This window comes from Vigna unguiculata, chromosome 6 (assembly GCF_004118075.2).
Source record: "Vigna unguiculata cultivar IT97K-499-35 chromosome 6, ASM411807v1, whole genome shotgun sequence".
In the NCBI taxonomy this organism is placed as follows: domain Eukaryota; kingdom Viridiplantae; phylum Streptophyta; class Magnoliopsida; order Fabales; family Fabaceae; genus Vigna; species Vigna unguiculata.
This window is the reverse complement of record NC_040284.1, coordinates 27785530-27792282: the sequence shown is the minus strand read 5'-3', so window position 1 is coordinate 27792282 and position 6753 is coordinate 27785530.

Sequence of the window (6753 nt, the reverse complement as noted above, 5' to 3'; positions counted from 1 at the left end):
TTACAGTCTTCAAACTCGTGTGTTTTTAAGAAGAAATATTCAAGAAAGATAAAGTAATTAAATAAACTAAAGTGCATGCTGGTCGAGGTATATAATAATTAAGAAATTGAATACCTTTTATTGACTGGGATTGATATCCTTCATCTTGTTTTTTTTTTTAGAGAAATCTCAAAATCTCTTCTTCTTTTTTTATTATATGAAAATTTCAATATGTTGAAACAAGATATATTTATATTGGGCTACTACAGATAGGTTCATATTGTGCAGCATTTCTTTGGTTATAACATATTTAAATGCATGCCTAACAGGAAAATAGGGTAGGGAAGGTTGTCTCTTCACATGTGTATGGACAAACACCCCTTATGTCATGTTTATATATTCACACTTTGTTGATGAAACAAAAATATAAAGTCAATTGCTATTATTAGTTAAAGGAGAGGATAAAGAATGAAACTTTGAATTAGCAATTTCATTATTTGAATCGCATATACGATTTTGAAACCATGGGTAAATCACAATTTATCTCACTAACAATTAAGGGAAGTTTGTGAAACCATGAACATGTAAGCATGGACGGATGGGGAATAGTTGCATTTTGAATATGGTGCATAGAATTCGGCACCGCATCAACTTTTTCTTCGTCCTTTTTTTTTTTTTTTCCCTTAGTGGCGTGTTGCTTGGGAGATTAACATGATGATCTGTTATCAAATATTCAAAGTCGGATCTTTCTCTTAGAAAAAAGGACCAAGGGACGATTTTAATGGTTGAAGATTTATTCGAACCTAACAAATTATTCAAAAGAAAATTTATTGCTGGAAATATTGTGTGCGAAATGTTTCTAGAGGTCAAACCAATGCTTCGCGTGTATAATAACATTTTCTTGCCTCTCATGTCCCAATCTACTGCTATTCTGGTAATTACATTTTCCATTTCAATCACTAACATCATATGTGATACTGCATACAATTCTGTTTTTCTGACTTTGTTATTCTTTTGCTACAATTGCATCTTAAAAGCGCGACTCAAAATTAAAGAAACAGTTTCTTTTCCTTGTTCCATATTTCCATAAAAATATTCGGTTAAAAAATACATCCTTAATGGGAAAGTCAAAAAACACTTTATGGGTAATAAGAAATTAGAGAAGCCCAGGTTCGTAGCCCATTATGGCAGTAATTGTCGGGTATTATTCGTAATGGTCCATTTAGTGAAACAAAATATTGACTTCCTTTTATTGTCAACATCAACATTGTTTCTTATTGGCGCCCCCTAAATGCTATTTAAACCTCTACCCCAATTGAAAGAAAGATTATATAGTCCCGATCCTTTCTCTGTTTATGGTAGTGAAATTTAAATTTAATTTAATTTCATTAAACCAATTTAATAAAATAACATGTGTTTCACTAATAAATTATAAAGTGATTTTATTTTTAATTGATGTAAAATCTTTAAAATATTTCCTTACAGTACATTCATGTCGAGATATAAGAATCGAGTGACAGAAAAGATTCAAATCTAAATTAAAATGAATTTTAAATAACTTTTATACCATATTGAAATAGTAAGATTTAAATTTAAGGGTTAAATATATTTTTTTGTTCTTTAATTTTCGGTTAAAATTGAAATTATTGTTTTTTCAAATTTTGAATAGATTTAATCCTCAAACTTTAAAAATATGTGAATTTAATTATTTTAACCACATTTTGTTAAGTTTATTTGACGTTTTAAATGTGTTTTACGATAACATTGAAGTAAAAATGTGTTAAACACCATAAATAACTTGAATATTATCATGAAACGCGTTTAAAACATCAAATAAAATATATAATTAAATTAGACCAAAATTTCAAAGAAGAAATAATTATAAAGAATCTCATCCTTTATATCAATCTCTTGCATTTTCTGAACCTGATCTACACTCAAGTAGTCCATTTTTTCCATAGCTGCACCCCTTACCTTTCTTTCAGCTTTCTTCCACTCATGTATTTTTTTACGGAAAAATTATCATTGACCTACTCAGCTGAGAATTTTCAGCTCATTTTTTCTGGTGTTAAAAATGTGTCTGTACTGCGCATTTATGCAGAACGACAAAAGTTCCTTATGAAGGAAGTTCTGTAGACCACTTCATATTGACATTCTACTCTAAGCATACTATCTAATGATTAAGGAAGGAATTATTCACTTACCACATTGTAAACCTCGTACTCATTCATTGACTTTCTAAATATGTATATAAAGTTATTTCTTTTCTCAAAGTAGTAGAGCGGAGAGTCATCATCTAAAAACGCTTAAACACTATACATTTATAACTCAATTATTTGTTTGCGATTCACCCTCTTAAACTTCCCTTTTGATCAGTGAGTAGTGTTTCCTCGTGAAGATGTAAAGAGATAAAAATTATAGCAAACACATTTTCTCACAAAAATCATTTTAGCTCACAGAAAAAGAGAGGAAACAGTTGCGATTATGCAGACAAAACTGAGAAAGTGAAAGTAGTTTATAGAAAGCCCAATTTAAGATAGGGTGAGTTTGGACCACCCCAATTTTGGTGGGAAAAGTGGTGGGCTTTTTCCATTGTGCTTGTGCATGGTTGATTGGTAATTTTGTTTTGGTCCAGTAGTGGTAGAACTCTAACTATGACGTTTCAGCAAAGGGGTGGGGGACCTGTGACACCATTTCAAAACACATTATAATTAAAGTTCAGATTGGGACCACACCAGGCCCTTCAACGGCCTACTCTTCATTATATATACCTATATGTGTACCTTAGCTTTTCGAATAAATTTTGTGAAGTTGAATTAGATTTAGAATTTATTTTTTAACTAGATATTAGAGTCAGAGTTAAAATCTATCTTAATAAGATTTGATATTTATTTGGTTTATATCGAAAAGTTTATTATTATCGGATCATCCATTAATATTAACGTGAGGAGTGTGTTGAAAATTCTATATTAACTAAAGACAAACCTTCGTGATACATTTGTCTTTAAGGAATATTTAAGAGTTTGTTAAAAGTGTTAATTATGTTAAAACTACACTCGGCACTCACTTTGTAAAATAAGAGATTAACTCTGCTTAATTTACCTACTGTAATCCTTTTGCCAGCCAATGCTCATAACATTATCATTTACATTTTTATCTACATTCTGAACGAACATTCCAAAAGTTTGTGTTCCCATTTTTCTACCATCACTGTAAGCACCTTACACCTTCAGTACATTAATATAATATTAGACCTTACTACGTTGAATTCGCAAAAATCTCCAATGAATTGTCACAATTTTTGCTGCCATTATCTTTGGCATGAGATTCGTACAATTGAAGAGGAATAAAATCTGTATTTGTTTTATTTCTTTCTGAGGAACCAGGCCCATATGCAACTGTTCCTTATGGGGTTGTAGATTCTGTTCTTCTCTGCATGCATCATTCGTGTATCTGTCGCTTTGGACTTTTTCTTATTCTTCTACATGCACCAAATTGCTGATGAAGGGATCATATAGCTGTATCTCTTTATGGGCTACAGAAAAAGTTAACAACTTGATTCAGGATTCTTTTATGATAAAAGAAGAATTTGTGTTCATTTTCATATTTTTTCTAAAATAAACGCTTTCGTGGGGACAACTGCAGGAGATCACGAAACAAAAATTAAGGAGAAAGACAAGAATGCAGAACAAAATAGGGTAAATATATATATGAAGTTGCTGTAACATGCTGTCTTGAAACTTTAAAAATTTAAAGAACTAAAATAATAATGATTATATTTCATCTTTTTGTGGATTAATCTGGATAAAAGGAAGGTACTTGATGCGTCGTAATAGTGTGCCTGACGCTGTTAGTTGAGTGTAGTGATGATTAGACTAAGTTGAGAAACAGCTTAGAAATTTGAAATTTGAAATTTGAAAAATGAAAGTTATATTGTCTTATTTTAGTTGTAAGTGGAAATAGATCAAATGTATGAGATAAAGAAATGCAAAGGACAACACGGGAGGGATTTGTTTTATACGCGAGTTGTACTTGGTACGCTCCCATACCACACACGTTTTGTACGGAAATAATTGTTTTAAATAGGTTAAAATATTTTTTTTTATCTTCGTTAAATTTTATTAAATAAGTCGTAACTATTTTTACGTTTACAAATGTTTTAATTCTTGTCAATTTTATTTAATTTAGTTATCTTTTACTAATAATATTTAAATTATTGATGATAATAAACAGTGATTGTCATGTGTTACTTTATAGTTTTTATTTTTATTTTTTATTATATTTCTTTTAATTTTTTATTTATTTTTGAGAAAAAAAAATCTACATATCAATCCAACATCGTAGTGTGTTAAAGTCAATATTTATATTTAATTTATTTTCTATATTTATTATTTTTGTTTAATTTAGGTCCAATTTTATTTGAAATTGAATAATTTTTTCCTTCTCAAACTTTTGAGACCAAATTTAATTTTATATAAAAATTATTACGATGCTTTTGTTAAAATTTACATTTTTGCTTTAAGGTTAAAATTAATTTAAAATTAAAACAAAAATGTTAAGGATCAAAACCAACATCATTAATCTAAAAATTTTAAATTAATCTTTATGCTTAAATATTTTTTTTATAATTATAAACTACTTTTAACCCTGAAAAAAATTATTTAATAAAAATATGAATTTTAATATAAAAAAGTGAATTTAGTCTCAATTTGAAAAAGAACAAAATTGTTTCATTTAATAAAAAAAGGACTAAATTTAACAAAAATAAAGAATATGAAAACTAAATTGAATATAAAACATTAATTGGCACGTTGATATTGTTGTTGGGTTGACAAATGGACATTTAAAAATTAAAACAATTAAAAAATAAAAAACCAAAAAAATTACAAAGTAATATATGATCGTCACTATTCATTATCGTTAATGATTTAAACAGTACAAACAAAAAAAATTAAATGAACAAAAATAATAAAAATTGAAACTTATTTGAATACAGCATAATTTAAAACCTTGACGCAAATTCAGGAAAAAAAAAAAGAAATTTTAAACTTTTAAATAATCATGCAATTTTTTCTACACAATGGTAACAGATATTTGCTAACTCACTAACAGTGTAAAAGTCCACGACCGTGGTTTTACCAATTTATTGCCAACCACTTCTAATAACTCAATTTCTTAAAACTAATATTTAGAAAATCCTTGTTATGGCACAATGGTCGAAAATGTGTGGGACTGTTTACGAATTTGTTTTTTATGAAGTGAACAGAAAATGAAAACTGAAAGCAAGCAAAATCTCAATCGTAGGCCTATAATCGTTTTGAATGGTTGGAAAGGAAAATGAATCTGTTGGTGTTGGATACACAGTCCCCACGTGGGGTGTCAATGAGAGGTTCTCCATAAACATTTTAACATCATTCATTTTCCCACAACCACGTAATGTAATGTGATGTTAACACATCATTCTTCATTTCAAATGCCACCAAATTCAACTATAAAACTATTAAACATACGTTTATCTAATTTTTAATTAAAATATTTATATAACTATAACATAAATCTACTTCTGGTCATCGTATTTACAAATCTATTTTATTATAAGGTGTACAAATCTATATTTTTGTAAACTTTTAAAAACCGATTTTATAACTAACACCATAATTATTTATTGGACTTATAGGCTTGGCTTTTTATGTAAAGTAGCATGTCTAGTATTTAAAAATATAAAGAAAATTATGATTTTAATATATTATACAAATAATAATTACACTAAAATTTATTTATATTTATTTAAATGTATTGGCATGTAAAAAAGAAATCTTGTTTTTTCTTTTAAAAAATATTTGACTTTATCATATAGGCTAAGTCTTACATATCCATCGGATTATTGGACCTATTTCCTTCCCTTTTTATTGAGAATCATGCTCGTTAAAATTATAAATAAATACATTTCTTTACATTAAATAGGAAATATTGGTGATGCTAGTTCAATTTTTAATTCTTTTCTTTCAAGACTTCAAATAATAACATCAAATATAATTCATATTTTAAAAAATTTATCCAATTTAAAAGAAAAGAAAAGAGGAAGCCTTTTAAAAGGTTAAGAACTTGAGGAGAAAATAGTTGCTTGCACTCTCACGATTCTTCTTCTCACTTTACCAGTCTCTCATCTCTTCTTCTTGCTCTTTCACCTTTGGTCATTTTTCTAAGTGAAAAAAGAAAAAAAAAAAACTTATTACTTTTTATTTTAACTTTAAAATAAATCTTAAGTGAAAAAGTAAACGGTCAAACATATCGAATTGCAGGATCACAGTAAAAGTTATTGAAGCCAAAATTTGTGTTAGATGGTATAGGGTTTGGACGTTAATTGAGTATATTGGATAACACACTTGCTACATGATATAGATTGACATTGGAGTTGAGTAATGTTGCACTCAAGCTTTAAATTAAGAAAGGGACAAATCTACATTATTGTGTTATCCGAAAACATGTTGGAAAAATTAAAATTAATGTCCAAATAATTTACAAATACAAATTAATATACGTCAAAAATTTAGTCACTTAATAATAGTAAGAGAAATTATAAAACGTAGTCACTAATTCGTAGTTGTTGGTATGTTTCAAAATTCTTTTGTAGTATTAAACTGATAAATAAGTGAAAAACTATGTACGAAATTAATCTTGCTTGTAGGAAATATACATAAGGCACTCTATCTATAATAAAGAGATTACGAGTTAAACTCGAATTATAAATAATAGAAAAAAAAAATAATAACA